Source organism: Lathamus discolor, chromosome 5, assembly GCF_037157495.1.
Source record: "Lathamus discolor isolate bLatDis1 chromosome 5, bLatDis1.hap1, whole genome shotgun sequence".
Classification (NCBI taxonomy): domain Eukaryota; kingdom Metazoa; phylum Chordata; class Aves; order Psittaciformes; family Psittacidae; genus Lathamus; species Lathamus discolor.
In genome coordinates, this window is record NC_088888.1 from 52,855,647 (window position 1) to 52,873,165 (window position 17,519).

General features: G+C 40.6%; 1 protein-coding gene and 1 long non-coding RNA gene across 6 annotated transcripts in view; one reads left to right on the top strand and one right to left on the bottom strand.

The window, feature by feature from the left end:
• Positions 1–2,150, bottom strand: part of TMEM200A (transmembrane protein 200A) — a 54,141-nt gene extending 51,991 nt beyond the window's left edge. For 2 of the 5 annotated variants that reach the window (XM_065680886.1, XM_065680888.1), the window contains exon 1: positions 1,960–2,031. The gene's annotated coding sequence lies outside the window, so the exon portion shown is untranslated. Of the gene's footprint in view, positions 1–225; positions 297–1,671; positions 1,750–1,959 lie in introns of those variants that run through there. The other 3 variants (XM_065680895.1, XM_065680889.1, XM_065680890.1) reach the window with 3 other exon arrangements.
• A 585-nt stretch (positions 2,151–2,735) lies between these two features.
• LOC136015226 (uncharacterized) lies at positions 2,736–7,946 on the top strand. Its single transcript, XR_010613109.1, has 3 exons — positions 2,736–3,111; positions 3,221–3,310; positions 3,722–7,946. It is a non-coding gene; the product is annotated as an uncharacterized LOC136015226 (long non-coding RNA).
• The last annotated feature ends 9,573 nt before the right edge of the window (positions 7,947–17,519 follow it).

Consider the following 17,519-nt stretch of genomic DNA (forward strand, 5'->3'; position numbering starts at 1 on the left):
ATCTGTGAGATGTAGCCAAGGTGAGCACCTGCTTATGGCATAGGTAGTCTGTGTCATATGACCAGCATTCATGGAAATTTGAGAAGAACACGCTGAAAGTCCAGGAAAAGTCCAGCAATGCAGTTAAGGCAGTGAAAAGTTTCACTGAAGTTACTAGGACCTATTGCTACGTGCAATGACTTGCACCACAGGTGATCACTGGGGCTGGAGGTTGGAACTACGTACCTGCTTGAGCGTCAGCACACATCAGTGTTTTCTCAGAGCTTGCTTAGTCCATAGATCATAGGATTAAAATCAGCACAACTTTGGTAACGTGATGACTGAGCTTCAATAAAAATGAAATTCTGTTACAATCCCAGCAAGGCTGTATTGGGCAAAACCATTTCTGTCTACGGAATAAAATAATTCTAATATGCTGAACTCTTGCATTGGTAGTCTTTTTTCCAACTTTCATTTGGATCATTGTCGCAATCCAACAAAGGAGCAACAAATAAAATGTTTCTATGCCAACAAAATATAAATTATACAGGATTTTGTTTTCCAAATTACTGCTTAAGTACCACATACCTTTTTCCATGAGGGTGTCTTTCTGTGCTCAGGACAAAAATCTAATTATAACTCATGTTTCAAATTACTAAAAATTGTCTTATAATTATCTTCTAACAAGCATTTTGCTAAAAGTACATTTCCTGGCAGCAGAAGAGGTACATTAAAATGTTCCAAACCTGAAAGACCCTTTGGCTTAATTATCAAGTAATTTAAGTTATATTCAATGGAAATATAATTTTCTGATATAAATGGGCTTTTTTTCCCCCCAGCTTCTGCAAAGCGACGCAGAAACAGCTAAAGAAAAAAAGATGTACTATTTCTATCTGGGCACTTACTTGATTTCCACCACATGGATTGGAAGTACCACCTCCTTACAGAAAAATAACGGAACAGTTGCTAGTTGATCTAGCACCAGGGTAAACCACAAAAGGCAAAACCTCTGCTGATAGAATTTGATTGAACAATATAGTCCTTGTATCCTAAAAGCACTCTGAAGTGCAAGTCCACTACACTGCTACAGGTTATTCTGTAGTTCAGGTTACACAGAATGCTACACTAGAGGAACACTTTTCGCCTGAACAGTTTTACCTTTAAACAGGAAAACCTGTTTTATTTTTCACAACCATTGCATGAAATAGACCAGCAGCGGTTAATGACAATTAGTCTTGAGTGTCAAGCAGATGCAGCTATTGCAGTTCCAGATCTGCAGAACAGCTGCACGCGTATTGAACTGAAGCACAAGCACCAACAATGGTTATGTTAGGAAGGTATGAGAAGCATGTACTACGCACCCACAAGCTGTTTGCAGTACTTTTGTTTCAAAGTCTACCTCACCAGTAAGCTGATGTCTAGCCGACAGCCGATTTATTTAGCAGCGAGTTATTTCTAAACGCAAGGGAACAGGGCAACCCCCGTGTCGTCCCCATCTGCCTCTCACCCATCCAGATAACCAGCACACCACCATTTTTTCCTCAAACAAAGGTTAAGGAAAACCCAACTTCTATGCAAAGAGGAATCCGCCGGGGCGGGAGCGACAAGGGGGACGAAGACCGGGGCAGCCCCTCTGCAAGGCAGGGCAGGGCTCCCGACCGGCGGGGCAGGCGATGCCAGCGCGTAAAGTACCTCGGAGCCGAGCGCAGACAAAAGAGGGTGTGTAGCAGCCGCACGGAGCGTGGAAGCCCGCGCCGCTCGGAGGCAGAAAGTCCGCTCCCGGCAGGGCAAAGCCCACCTACCCGAGCCAGCCCGCATCCTGCCCCCAGCCGCCCCAAGCAAGGGCGTGTCTCCCCGTTAGCCGCCCCCGGCAGGAGCAGACACTGCCCAGCGCCTCCGCTGCCGGCCGGCTGCGGGCGGGCTGAAGTTTTGGGGCGACGGGCGGACCTCTCCACACACACCCCCCGCCCCGCCGCTTACCTCTGGGGAGGCGCGAGGTATCGGCAGCCCTCCGCGCCCGACGGGGCTGCGCGGCACCCGTACCGCGAGGGGCTTCTCCGGTGAGGCGGCGGCTGGCTCAGGGAGTGACAGGGCGGCGGCTCCCCTCGCCCTTCCCCGGTACCGTCCTCGGCGAGACGCGGGCGGGGGAAGGCATGGTGAACAGGCAGGCAAAGGGGCCGGGGCGGTCACTGCCGGCCGGAGGAGAACGCCCGCCGACCGGGGACTGCGCTCCCCCCCGCCGCCTCTGCACGGCCAGCCGGAGGCGGCCTCCCCCTGCTCGCCCCGCGGCGACGGGCGGGTGCCATAGCAGCGGGCTCCGCGGGCCGCCGGGAGCTGCGGAGGGGGAAGCGGCAGTCAGGAAGCCGTGGGCGGACGGGCGGGCGGGCGGCCGCTCCGCGGAGCAAAACTTTCCCGGCTCCTCAGCTCAGTGCCCGGCCGCCGGCCCGAGGGAGGGCAGCGCGAGCCCGGTCCTCACGGCCGCCCCACCGCCCCGAGCCAGCCGCCCGTCTCAGTGCCGTCAGAGGCAAAGTTTCACTCCGGGACCTCCGGGCTGCGGCCCCGGCGCCATAGGCACGACGCCCCCATTTCCAGCCCCGGGCAGGAGGAGGGTGACGGGCGCCAGCCGAAGCGGCCCCCTCGCCCGCGGAGCCTGCAGCCGGAGCTCTGGGGGGCTAAGCGGGCAGGAGGCAGCTCTACTGGAACTAGGGACGAGGAGCCCCGCGGTGGGACACGACGGGACGGCGGCCAGGGAAAGGGGCAGGCAGAGCCGCGGGGTGGGAACGCGGCTCCTTCTTTGCCTCCCGCCTGCCGCGGAAGTTCCGCCTCTCCCCAGGGAGAAGCGCGGCGAACCGCCGGGACCAGGCGGCCGGGAAGCCTCCCCTGCGGAACCTGCCCGCGCCGCTCTGCCCGGTAGCCCCGTCGGAGCGGCGAATTTGTAGGGCGCCAGGTCCCGCCCCGGCGGGATGAGGGGCCGCGGCCGCGAGGGAGGAGTCGCCGGCAAGGGCAGGGGGAGGAGTGCGGGCTTGCCGGTGGCGCGGCCCCTTCTCTGCCTTGCTTCTCCCCTGTGTGCAGCCGGACGGGATCCGCGGGAGCTCAGGGTGGTTCACCGAGGTGTGGGGGGTTTCACCTCAGGTGCAGTTGCACTTTTATGATTCAGTTCTTCTCTTTTTTCCTTTTCTGCTTATGTTTTTGTTGTCGGTTTGGGTTATTTTATGATCGCCCGCCCACCCCTCCTGTCCAGCTTAGGGAGCTGAACTACCTGCTGCTAGCATCTTTGTCAGATGGGGCTGGAAGAGGTGGAGACTCCAGCCTGCATGGGAACTCCACATTTGTAAGTCGAGCTTACTTTTTTGTTTTGGGAAAAAAGCACACTTTGCATTTGCTTTTAGTTGGGAGAAGGTTTTATTTAATTTTCAAAGATTGGTTGGACTTAAGCATTGCCATTGCCTTTTGTGTGACTTACCAAAATTCTACCTAATGCACCTCCCCTAAAGAGACAAAAATGCTGAACTTGGCATAAGCATGTATAAATTTATCCCGGGTAATGCTCTCCTCAAGATAGGTAGTGACTTAGTAGCTTCCATCCACCCTAGAGTAGGACTTTAAATCCTAAGTGTGTACTGTGATTGTACAGTGTATTGTCAGTCCTCAGTGTACATTTTATAATGATTATACTCCTGTCTCATGGCTGCAATGGCTTTCACATTAAATATATCTTCTGTTACCACCTTATTCTAACAAGGAGACACCCATGTCAGGAACTCTGGACTAGCAAAGAGAAGAGTAACATTCCTCAGAAGTTTGAAACATTGAATTTCCAGCTGTTCTGCATATTTTGATTCAAGGAACGAAGAATCACTTTCAAGTGTCAGATTTCTGTCTGTTCGTTCAGGTATTACTGGATCTGAAATTTAGTTTGTGCATAATGTAGCATGTATTTGATGTCAGCTAGAACAGGTCTTCAGGCATATGTGTACTTCAGAGACGTCAAACTCCCTAAGACCCAGCTGTGCATCACAGAGGGAAGGAATAAAAGGATTATATATGCCCACCAAATCCCTTTTAGATGCAGTGTCTCTGCAAGTAAAAATTCAGAAATTTTCTCTAGGATTTATGGAAAATGCCACTGTGGAAGAGATGGAAACTTCACCCTCCGGTGCTGTCAGTAGATGATGAAATGTGGACCAAAGGTGTGATGTGAACCAGCGCCGGTTTGATGACTGCTCTTGCACTCTCTCTTGAAAGGCTGGGACTTGTAAATCTGCAAGGAAAATGATCTGTTCAGTTCTTGCTAATGACCTCTGTTTTCTCTCCAATACTGGATGAGGTACAGTATCATCTGTTAAATCATCATCTCTGATGATTTAACCCCAGGCAGCAACTAAGCCCCAAACAGCCATTTACTCATTCCCCTGAGGTGGGATGGGGGAGAGAATGACAGGAGTAAAAGTCATAAAACTCATGGGTTGAGATAAAGACAGTTTAATAAGTAAAGCAAAAGCCATGCATGCAAGCAATGCAAAACAAGGAATTCAGGCAGGTGTTCAGCCTTCCCCAGGACAACAGGGCTCCATCACACATAACAGTTACTTGGGAAGATGAACGTCATCACTTTGAATGTCCCTCCTTCCTTTTCCCCCCAGCTTTATATGCTGAGTACAGCATCATATCATATCGAATATCCCTTTGGCCAGTTATCCAGCCTGTGTCTCCTCCCAGCTCCTTGTGTACCCCCAGCATGGTTGCTGGTGGCATTAAGGTGAAAAGCAGAAAAGGCCTTGGCTCTGTAAGCGCTGCTCAGCAATAATGAAAACATCTCTGTGTTATCAGCTCTGTTTATAAAAATTCAACACAGCCCCATACAAGCTACTATGAAGAAAATTAACTACCCCAGGCAAAATCAGCACACTTCTCTATTCATATTTTCATGCCATAAGATCCTTCTCAGATAAATTTTATCCTTTTGTAAGTGCTGGCTTTTAAAATAAATCCTCAGATTATTTATGCTCTCAAACAGACATCTTCTAAAAAGATCCTAGGCAGGTGACGGTAAGAGCCAGTGTGATTTTGGGGACAGAGTGGATAGGTTGTAGGACCAATTTCAGTAGTGCTGCTAGGGTGAGAAGCATCTCTAGGATAGAGTTCCTCTTGCATCTGCTGTATGTGCAAAACCCACAGTGCCACTGAACGGCAGGATTGTTGTTTTTACATGTGGCCCATAAGTTCTATGTAGGAAAATGTGACAAACAATTTAAATGATTGTGGGCAACACAATCAAACAATTATATGGGAGATTGCTATGGATTATGGTACAACAAGAGGGTCTTCCTGTGTGACCGACATCTGGGAGATGTGTCTTTCAAGCAGATGACTTTCAGCTTTGCTTGTTATCTGTGTTACCTGGATTCTTCTAAAATTCTATCAGTAAATTTTTAAAGAGCGGTAGTGCCTGTTCCTTTTCCTGCTTACAACAGTTTTATACTGATCTTAAGACCATTGATGTAAGGAATTTACTCCTCATCTGCAGTAGAAAAGATGACAGCGCCCTGAGCTCTTCAGGTCTGAGTTGTCTGCACATCTCTGGAGAGTCAGCCAATGTCAAGACCAATATTTCAGGCTTTTAAAGTCAAAACTGATATTGCTAATGCCCATTAAAACAAATATTATAATGCATTAATTATGAAGGTGGTTGCTTTTGAGATTATAGCAAGAATCATTAATAAACCTCAGGAGTGAGATCCTCCCTTTTAATTTATTTAAAAGCATGGAGTACTTTTATTTGCAAGTTGGGATGTTAGTAGTGTTATACCAGTTTTCCTTCCAACCCACACCTTTCTGCTCATAGTATGAAAAGTCATTCATTTGCTGTATAAGCAAGGCTGTGGGAGGATTAAAGTGTATCTTCTGTAAATTTAATGCAATTAAAGAGAAAGCTATCATTTTCTTTAGTTCTTGCCTTTGGACAGGAACTTTTTCTAAGATCTAGACTCCTTGCTACTTTGATTTTGTCTAGAATTTGACTAGAAATTGTGACAACTATGTGATAAGGAGGTAAGTGTGAAATGTTCTGAATTTGGAACATGAATGAAATTGAAGGTTGGAAGGATCCCCACTAGAGATGAAGAGGTCTTGTCAAGTCTGGACTATTACTGTTTTTATTTTTGCTAAGACTTAATGTGAATAGTACTGAGAATCAGTTATCTTATGCAGCTTACTGTCTACATTATATTAAAATTTTAAAAATACCCTAAAGCTATTATCTCTTTAATTCTAATTAAGATGTAAAATGCATCTTCAATCCTTCATTTGTTCATACCTAATTTTTTACAGTTTAATCAGTGAGAATTTGGTCTCTGTAAGCAGTGAATATGAGTACCAAGAGTTCCTTGTTGATAATAAATGACATGTTAGTCAATAAATAATAAATATGTAACTGCAAAATATGTCTAGCTGTTTGGTTTAATGGCTGGTTCCTTCCCCTAAACATACAAAATCTTAAGATCTTTGATCTGTATATGAGAAAATGCTTAAGCAATCAAAGATCTAAATAGTGTCTAAATATTAAATCACAAGCATATCATGTGTTATCAGGAAGTACAAGCTAGTAAGCAAAATTCAGTCATAAAATACCTGAATCACTCCAATGTTTTCCATCAGGAAATGGGGTTAGCAGTGTAGGTTTTTCTGTAATATACTTCTAGAGCACACAAAATGCCACTGTATGCTTTGCTGTATTTTTCACTTGAACTAAGACAGTGAAATTACTATTAGAGTGGAATGATGCCACAAAGGCTGTTGTTTTAAGTTGTGATGCTGTCACTGCCTCCCACTATCTGTCTCTTCGAAAATAAGCAACCTTTCCTCTCCATCAGGGGTCTAGAAGCTGTGTCTTTCTTATCCTGTGTCCTTTACTTATCCTGTGCTGTACTGATAGGTCAGCTCCTGGCCAACTGCTAAGGTGTATAACAAGCAATTAGTTCTTTATTCTATGGTGCTCCTGCCTATCACGAGCTCATGGTAAGTATTATTAGAGCTACTTCACTAGGTGTCCTTATAACACTGGTGTGGAAGTCCTTTCTATGTGGCCCTAAAAAATCTTAAAAGTGGCTAAGCTGCTGCAATGTTGAAACCACCAACTCTCAGGCTGACAAGTTCAATTCCTGGTACTAACGTTACATGCCCTCTTTACTCAGCCAGATGCTTTTCATGGCAGATAGCATCTTTGGTTTGCATCTGTACCCCACCGTGAGAAATCAGTGAGGTCCCATTCAGCAGAATTATGGTGCAAATGTTTGGTAACAGCAATGTAAACCGAGAAACATGGGGCCAAGAAAATGTCAGAATCCTGTAAAATGATCCTGGCATGTGTCACTATTTATCTTTACAATAGTTAAGCAGCATGGAATACTATGTAATTTACCATTTACTGACCTGAGCTTTACCTTGAACACTTTCTGAAGCTAGTGAGAATACAGGTAGAAATGTCTGCTTCCAAATGATTTGTGGGGTGTCAACAATATTTACAAGGCTGGTTTAACTTAATCCTTTCATGCTTTCCTACAGTCTTAACTTTTAAAAAAAGAATAGGCGCTCTCCTCTCCAAGTGTGTAAAAAATGTATATGTATAAAAATAATCCTTTGAAATTGTGTGTTCATAGTTTCTGTAAATAGAAAGCCAACTTTTTGTCTGCTCAGCATTAAGAATATGTAGGGATTTTTGTGTAGAAAGAATTTTCTGGAATAACTGTTTTCTTGTGAACAAGTGAAGTATGAACCACGAGTTTGAGTTTAGTAGGTTTTAATCTGTCTCGAAGTGGTTTAAGAAATTAGGCTTTCTTAAACATGTTCCAATTCTGTAATAAAAGTTTATTGTGCCTTTATTTGAAATGTTTGTCTGAAGAAAGTGTTGTTATATTCTGAATTTCTGTATATGTTGAATATATCTATGTATAATGTTGGTATCTAATAAATCCACACAGAAATCTTACCTAGAAATAGAACCATTATTTTTTTTATATCCACATGTAGGTGAAGAGACTCTGAATAATACACTGAATAAAGGAAAGGAAGTTAAATGCATATGTTGTAGTTTAAGCCCAGCTGTTAACCCAGAAAACCATGCAGCCATTTGCTCACTCACTCCCCCTTCCTCCCCCTGCTCCCAGAGGGATGGGGAGGAGAACCGAAGGAATGTGTCGTGGTTTAAGCCCAGCCTGTCAATTCAGCCATGCAGCCCTCACTCACTCCCCCGCTTCCTTCCCCCACTCCCAGAGGGATGGGGAGGAGAATCGAAAGAATTTAACTCCCACGGGCTGAGATAAGAGCAGTCCAGTAACTAAGGTATAGCACAAACCACTGCTGCTACCACCAATGAAAATAATGATAAGGGAAATAACAAGGGAAGAGAATACAACCGTTCACCACCCACGGACTGATACCCAGCCCAGCTGAGCAGTGATCTACCCCTTCTGAGTAACTGCCCCCAGTTCTACATACTGGGCATGACGTGCTGTGATATGGAATACCTCTTTGGCTAGCTTGGGTCAGGTGTTCTGTCTCTGCTTCCTCCCGGCTTCCCCTCCTCCCTTGTCAGAGCGTGAGACTCAGTAAGACCTTGATCAGACTAAACATTACTTAGCAACAACTAAAATCATCGGTGTTATCAGCGCTGGTCCCAGGCTGAAGGTCAAAAACACAGCACTGCACCAGCTACTAAGAAGGAGAAAAATGACTGCTACTGCTGAACCCAGGACAGCATATGAACTGGAACTCTTGTTTAAGGCATAGGATAGTGAAGAAAAAAATTCTTCCAGAAAGGTGTGTCTTTTATTTTCATCATTGCAATTTAAGCTTTGGTCTATGTCTAGGAGACTTTCTTGAGTTGGCATCTTTAAATAGCAGCACCATCTTGAAAGGAAGATGGAGAGTAATATGTAGCTCTTATATCCATTCTAGCAGAAGCCCTCAATAAATAAAGTACTAGTGGAATTTTTATTTTTTGTTTTAATTAACAAATATATAGAAAATGTAATCTTTTCTCAGATTACTGAATTATTTGCAGCAGACACTTTTTCTTCCCTGCATTAAAATTTCCTGATACTCCATCATGAATCAAAACACACAGGTCTTCTGTTCGGGCTGTTTCAAGACAGGTAAGCGGGATGCTGCGACCACAGGTAGTATCTTTCCTTCCTTGCGTAAGGACTTGTCTCGTTTTAAAATGCTAGCAGAAGTGCCAGCAAAGGAGAAGATGGCTTACAGAACTGCCATCTTTTCATCTGGGAATGTGCATTTCTGGGAAGATAACAAAAAGCAACATGCTGTGTGATTTGAAACGCTGGTTTTGTAACAAGCTTCCCATGCAAGTGCTGTCATGAGCAGCAGTCATACTATCTCCATATAAGTTTCCACTGGGGATGTTTGGAAATTGGAAGCAAGTGAAGCAGAACTATCTTTAGAAAAGCATTGTTGCCCTTCTGAATATAAATCTAAAAAATGGAGAAAATAGAATTTCTTCACAATTTTGAATGATGTCACTGAAGTATTTTATACATCACATTATATTTATCTGTGGTCATTTCAGTTGTGAGTTCAAACTTCATGCCATTCCATACCATCTCAAATTCTTCTCACTATCATTATGGGCGAACAGGTATGGAGCACTAGGAAAAGCGAACAGATGACTCCCATTTGAATACATATATCCCTATTGAAATGCATAATTAAGGAAAATATCAATTATTCCTCCTGCTGCCTACTTATGCAGGGAAAAAAAAATTGAATCTTGTTATGTAATACATGTAATTAATTACCTACAAGTGCTACCAATGAGGTTCCTAAATATTACTGTTTCTGGAAAAAGAAACTAGAATTGAACTACAGCTTCCTTCATCAAGAAATCGTGAGGGTGTTAAAAGCCTCCTGTGACATGACCAGATATGCAAGCTTTGCTAAAGCAGGAATTTTACAAAGTGACAGGTACCTCAAAGAAGGTGCTCCTCTCCCATAGTCATTAGCATTTTACTCCACATAACACATGCCGTTACTGTCTATCCTTGATTAAAGAGATAGATCTTAATGCTTAAATTACAGGAAATATTTTAGAAAAATATTGATGTTCCAAGGAAAATAGCTGAAACATCTTCAGCAGAGAAAACTGGCACAAAAATCATCTTTATAGATTCCAATTATGCTTAAAGATTGTTAGGATGGGTTTTAGGATTCCACATAATAGTGGAGCGCTGGAACATATTCTAATGGGGAGAAGTGTGTTTGCGCTAAATCTAGACTGATGTCATGAGGATCTCCCTGTGTGACATGATTATGCAAGTTCCCCAAATAATCGAGTCCTGCTGACAGTCTAGACAGGAGTTGTGTTTTATTCAAATAGTTTAAGATGGTGCACAAAATCCTAAGCATCAGGTCTTCATGAAAATATACTGTAAAATGTAATTCAACAATTCCAAGCTTTATGAAAAAGAGATTGTGATTTGTTGTTCTGTTACTCTTTATGCCTCTTTCTGAAAGGCAAATGCCGTCTGTAACAAAGACTACCAAATATGGCAATTAAAGCAAACTCATAGATGACATCAGGAAATTTACATTTACTATGAGAACAGTTATGAAAATGGTATTTATGCCAACATTTCGAGCCTAATCCAACATTTTAGTTCCAACACAATACAAATCTATAGTCTATGTTACCTGGTATTTCAAGGACTTAACCCCATATAAAAGATCAGTCCATGTAGATTTTGTCTCAACAGTCCTCTCGTTGACCAGTTTTAGCCACTGTGCTCTCTGTTTTTTAATTCCAGTGAAGATTTAAGAAGCGACTGTCAGTTTACTGAGGCAAATTCTTGGAGAAGCTCTGGTTTTGGTTTTTACATTTCAGTGGTGTTAGCAGCTGGAGTATGGAGCCAGAGAGCAATGTTCTTTGATTAAAACCGAAGGAAGAGAATAAACCTAAGAATAAATGCAGTAGAATGAAGGGAATGATCCCATTTCTTTTGAAATCAACAGCAATGCTCCCTTTACATTTAGTACCCCAAATATTTCTTTTACTGAAGTGTCGCTTGAGCCTCCTGAAGGTGCAGAGTATTCAGCCACTATTCAGTAAAACATTTCAAGACATATTTAACTTTAAACATGAATAACGCAACTGAAAAAAAAACCCAAACCATATTGCTGTTGGGCAGTGTTCTCAGGGTCCTGCTAAACTGACTTAGTTTAAGCCTACAAAGCTATAAAAATAATAAGAAAAATAATAAGAGTCATGCTATAAAAATAATAATATTGGAGTCTTTATATTAGAAATTTACTAAAATACGGGTGCTAGACAAAAATGACTGTTTTGTAGTTTTCAGAGTTCAGTTTAGCTCAGCAGTAAGGTTCATCACATAATCTGCTTGTTCTCCTCAGAAGGTGTTCTGAAACAGTGGATAAATATCCTAAACCATGAGTTAAAGAAGACAAAATGACTTCATGCCTTTTTCATTTGGATCTCTATGGAAGATACCTCTGTAGTCACATGCCCCAAAGACAGATGCATGGTAACATGTTGCAATAACTTACATTTTTTCCCAGCTCCTTAGAAAATGTTTTGGTTTTTTTTTTCTGGTATGGAATTTGTAGTTGTAAATAGTGGATTTTTATTACACACATACATGCATATATATGTACATTTATATATTATAATTACTGGTTGGAAAGCATGCATTATATTCAGGTTTTCCTCCTTCCAGAGAAATTTTGCAATGCTTAGGGATTTGAGTTTTCCCACTAGAATCAAGGTAAACATACTGGGAGGTGCAGTACCTTTAGAGGATTGTATACTAAAGCAAATCCATCTGAAAGATATGTCGTACCTCACAAAATTAAATGGAAAGACACCCTTGACATTTTTGGACCATTTTAAATGTGCATTCCGCTGTCTATCATTTTTGTAGTCATGAGTGAGAAGTCTGTAAACAACACTTTCACTTCTGAACCAGTAGCCCAGAACACTGCAGATTCTCAGCATAGTTTATATCAGGAAAATATTTTAGAAGAAACGGTGGAGATAGCTACTATGCTAAAATGTAAAAAGAAAAATTAAGAGATGGGGCAAACCTCTATACAAAGATACCATGGAAGGATTTTCTTTATGTTTTTAAAGGTCTCTGTTCTGCTTAAAGAATTGTAAATGCCTGTTAGGGATGATCTAGATATGAACATGAAATCTGTTGTGTATTTCCAGTAAATTACTGGCATAAGATGCTTAAGAGGACAAGAAAAATAACAGTGGAGCCATTCATTATTGTCTGAAAATTTCTGTTATTAATAATTATGTAATAATCATATCAATCTACCACTCAGCATATTTTATCACATCATTGCGTCAAATCTCATTTATGAATGGGTTATAACTGAATAGTTATTTATGAATATTTGATTTGCTTAAATGGTAATTAACATCGAAGCTTGATAAAGGGGAGCCTGTTATTCATTATTTCCATATGTCTCCCCGGATTTATTATATCAAAGTCCTGAGTACAGCAGAATTACTTTCAGAGAAGTATTGATAACTTGTGATAATGATGGAAAGGGATCGTGTCAAAATGTATTAACCTGATACTAGGAGAAGAATGATTTAGAAGAACTTTCTTTTAAAGGTATTTGTAAGCAATTTTCCAAACATTTAAGTTAAAGGAGATACTCTGTAACAAAATGCTCAGCAGGATGAGCTTGACTATCTTAGCGTATTGCTAATTGCTTCATCACATCTGCAGATGAGCACACAGCAGGCTGACTGTAGCCTCTGTTGATGGAGTTTGCCAAAATATCAATTTATTCATTGGGTTGAAATGAAGCACAAGGATCTTTGTCAGTATCTCTTTGTTTGTTTTACTCTCTGTTCTGAAAATATCTTTTTTCTTCACAGCTTGACCAGAGCTGGATAACATCTTCAGGAGAGCAGTTCTGTTATGGTTATTTATACCTAACTAGACAGTTTGTTACGTACCAGTCTGCTCAAATTCTCATTCACTTCAGTGTGAATTTATGGCAGAAGAGGTACTGCTTAGTGCTTATTTTCATTTCACCTGTCAACGAAAACCATCATGTTTATGCACAGGGTAATGACATTCTCCTTCTGGTATTTTTTCCATCTGAAAAAATCTACTGATGTTAACCTTGGTCTCCCAGTTACATTCCAGCACACATATTTAACTTTATTATTATTATTATTATTATTATTATTATTTAAATTCCCTCTACAGTTTCCAGTTGTCGCAGCACTCCTGTTTCCACCAGAGCTGTTAAATGGCATGGCTGTACACTGCTGACTGAAACATGAGAGCCTCTTTTTTTCATTTAGTCATCATCTGTGTTTCAGCTCTAAGGTTTACTTACTATGGGGTCTGAAGCATTTTACTATTCTCATAGAACTTCCTCCATCGAGGGAAGCTTAAATCCATATCTTTAGGGGAAAAAAATGCTCCTGAGTTGCAATAAATTTTAAAATCTATTCTGTTGCTAACTTCGCTGGTAACCAGTTTAATTCAACTAAAATCCCCTTATCTGTGATGTGATTCTTTAAAAGTACTTGACAATGCCGAGACCAATGTCAGGCATGCTGACCAGGCATGTTTCATAGTGTTTCCTAATTCGGTGTCTTTCACTGTGAGGTTAGACTGTGGTCCTCTGGAGTCATGGACTGTCATGGATAGAATAACATGGTAGAATATGATTTCTATGAGTATGCTTTATATTCATTGCCAGGCCCTTTGTCTTCAGACCTTAAGACATGCAGTCTTGTGACATAAGAAGTGTTCAAGTATGCTGGCTTAGGACCATGTGGAGTAATGAACTTCAATTATAAAAATGCTGGAGTTTGTTAGTCCAAGTTTTTTACATATAGTATTAATTAGAGGGGTTTGGGTTGAAATGAGCACTCTGGAATAAAAGACAATGAAAAGGCAATACTCAAAAATGCAAGTACCAAACATAAAAGCATTACAATAGCAGTGGCATCAGGTGCAGCAAATGATGTTTGCCTTCCATTGTTCAGAGCAGTCATCTGTTGCACAATAGGAAAGAAAGGTTGTTAGAAATTTGCTGGTATAGGAAATATCCCAATTTTATGAAGTGCTTTGAAAAAGTGTATCAAAGTAAAAATGACTATGTAAATGTAGGTGCTAATTTATTTAAGGGCAACGAGTCTCCCATGTTATTCTCAGTGCAAATTTTAGGTAAGAAATGGCTGTGCAGTTGAGTCTGCAACACCTGTGCCAATCTGATTTGAACCTGCTCTTAGAACCAATGTTTCTGACAAAAAAAAGGTTTGAAAAATAACAAAGCTATTCTTTACGGATGTCTTTTTCAGGCCTACAGTGTGTTGAAAGGGGATGTCAGAAATACTAGCAAAGTACCTACCTTTTGTCCTGTAATGATGCATATGAACTCTGCAGATTTGTGAATTCTGGAAATAGGAAAGCCTTTTGGTGTGAGATATTCTGAAAAACATTTGAAACACTGGCCTTCTTGAAACAGCTCTGTTTTATTGACCTGTGGAGAAATTTGAAGTCTTCATAACATGAAAATAACACAAGGTAAGGCATGAATTTAAACTTCATTTGCTGTTTTACAGACAGTCTCCACATAGATAAATTTTTTTGGATTTAGGACCTCTATAGGATTCAGCTTAATCCTCTTCTATGGGATAGATATTCTGCTTTCACTGTAGTGTGTCAACATGGATAGCTACTGCAAAACATATATTGATTACAGTGTCCCTTTTCAGTGGTCCTCAGTGACAGAACCAGAACTGATGGTCACAATGTGAAACACGAGAGTGTCCCTCTGAACATGTGGAAACACTTTCTTACTGCGAGGGTCATAGAGCACTAGCAGAGGTTGGCCAGGGAGGCTGTGGAGTCTCCATCCTTGGGCAAATGGCTCTATGTGTCTCTGCTTGAGCAGGGGGAGTTGAACCAGATGACCTCCGGATGTCCCTTACAACCTCAATCACTCTGTAATTTACTCATTTGATTTACTCATTGCAGGAGGATTTATCAGATGAGGAGAGGGTAGAATTATTTTTTGTCCACATAACAGAAAAAGGCTGATGATTTTCTTAACTTACATACTAGCTAATGCTTTTTATCTCAAGATAGCAAGCCGGAATTTATCCTTTGCAAAAGCTAAGGAAAAACACTGAAAGTAAGTTGAACTTAACTTGTTTCCAACAGGCTGACATTGCATATTTTCATATCAATTAAAGTTAATTGCAAGTACTCAGCATGGATGCACCAAGTTCCCTAGGTGAACTTTATCAATAGATAATGTATTTATAACAATACAGCTGCAGCCACCTTACTGATACACCCATTTGCCTTTCCACTGGTTTCTAAACTTAAATATTATATTTCTCTTATTTTCTATTATCTCTGTCATTACTGTTTTCTCAGGTTCCTTTAAAACCTGTACACCACTTTCACTGTGTACATAAATTAAGTTATTAAAAAATATTAATAAATAATAAATAGTAGTAATAAGTGATACATAATAATAGATAATAAATAATGAATAGTGGTCATAAATAATACATACTAATTACATTATAAATAAATAATTAATAATAAATAAGAATAATAATTATTGACGATTATTAAATACTGTCCAGCATTTTCCACAGCACTGATGATTTTGCAGGAGCTTCAACAGGAAAATTCTACATTTCATTAAATATACCTTACCTTACAAAGGTATAAGTACAGCTTCCAAACTTAATGGCTTTGCAAGTAACGACACAGAACCTAACCTGTGATCAAGTACTTTCATTTATACAAAAATACCCCTTAACTTCAGAAACGTTACTTGAATTGGAACACGTTGCTGGGACCATAGCCTTACGTTTGAAGTACATGTCAAATATTAATGTGTTTATACTGTTAAATGCCTCACTGATTTCCTACCCTGTCCACTCCCCTCTAAAGAAACACCTGGTAGTTTTCTTGTGTGAATGTTTGAATTGATTAGTCTTTTTCCTAGTCTTTGGGACTTCTAAACTACAGACTGATTCAAATCAAGCCTTAAACACTTTACCTATAACTGGGTATCTCATAAAATCAAATCTCACTTCAAATACTCTTGTCCAGTGGACTGTTTTTCATTGGTCTCTAAATCATGGAAGTTTTTTAAACAAGGATTTGTCTTTAACTTTTTGAGTTTGGTTGCTTTCAAATTAAAGTCTCTTATATTTAAAAGTAAAGCAAAATAATACATTTCCAGCTCTCAATACTTAGTAGCAAATTGTTGTTTTTCAGGTGTTTTGTATTATAAATTTAGGCAATTGTATGTAGAATTATTTTAAAAACCTTCATCTTATAGGCCAAGGAGAGAAAACAGAGAAGGGAATAACTTAATATTGTTATTTATGGCTATTGTGTGGTGGTAATCAGTGATACATATTTCAACTGATAGGAAGATAAATGGGTAAAGGAGATAAGAAAGATAATAGCAGAAAAATAAGTTTATAATTTCCTAACAGATGTTTACTGAAAGAAAAATACCTTCTTTTCTTCAAATAAATGACATTTTACAGAGCTACAGATTCAGAGCATGAAAGCAGGTATGTGATTGATGTTTCTTAATCCAAATTGTTTATACAGTTTTAGAGCTATACTTTTTGGCAAGAGCCTTTTACAAGGCGGATGGCATGCTGTTATTCTGCTTTTGCAACACAGGAATCATGTTTCCATGTTTCTCCCTTCCACAAGGCAAAAAAACTCAGTATGTTTCCTGGTTAGTTTTCAGTGGACTCTGGGTTTCTGCTGAAGCATGCTTAGATTGACACCTGGCATGATAGAGAGTGGGCCAAGTACACCACTAGCCTGGCCCCGATCCCTGTTACCCTTGCTGGAAAGGAAGCATCAGTTCCTTAGCTAAAATACTGACATCTCAGAGTATTGACTTGCGAGATGCAGAAGGCAAGGTAGTATCTAAGTCCTAATGGACTGCCACTGAAAGGAGACTCAAAGAAGCAAGAGAAACTTTCATGCTAGCTTGATATAAGCAGCAAGACTTTCATGCATTTCAGTCAGAGTATCATCAAGACTTGAAATTTTGACAGCTGATCTTCCAGTCCACGCTTAGGAAGAAAGGTTGACAATAGAATCAATTTTCCTCAAGAAAATGGATCTGAACAAATGAATCAATGTTTATATATCACACAGCAGTGTGTACAGTTTCTAAAAATAAATACACACATTTAGGTGTTATATTTTATCTTTGTTCTACTGGACTTCACAAATTATGGTTACTATTTAAGCTGTGTTATGTTTGATTTGAATTAAAGTTACTAGAGTTTCTCTGAATACACTGTTTTCTATCCCCTGAAATATATACAAGCTCTCTAAAAATACAAAATCCATTTCATTATAAACAGCAACATCTGCAACACACTACACATAATTTATGAGCTGTAGGTCTTCTGTTTGCCAAAAGTCTCAAAGCATACGTCAATCCTGATTGAATGAAACTGTAATTTCATCAGGGGA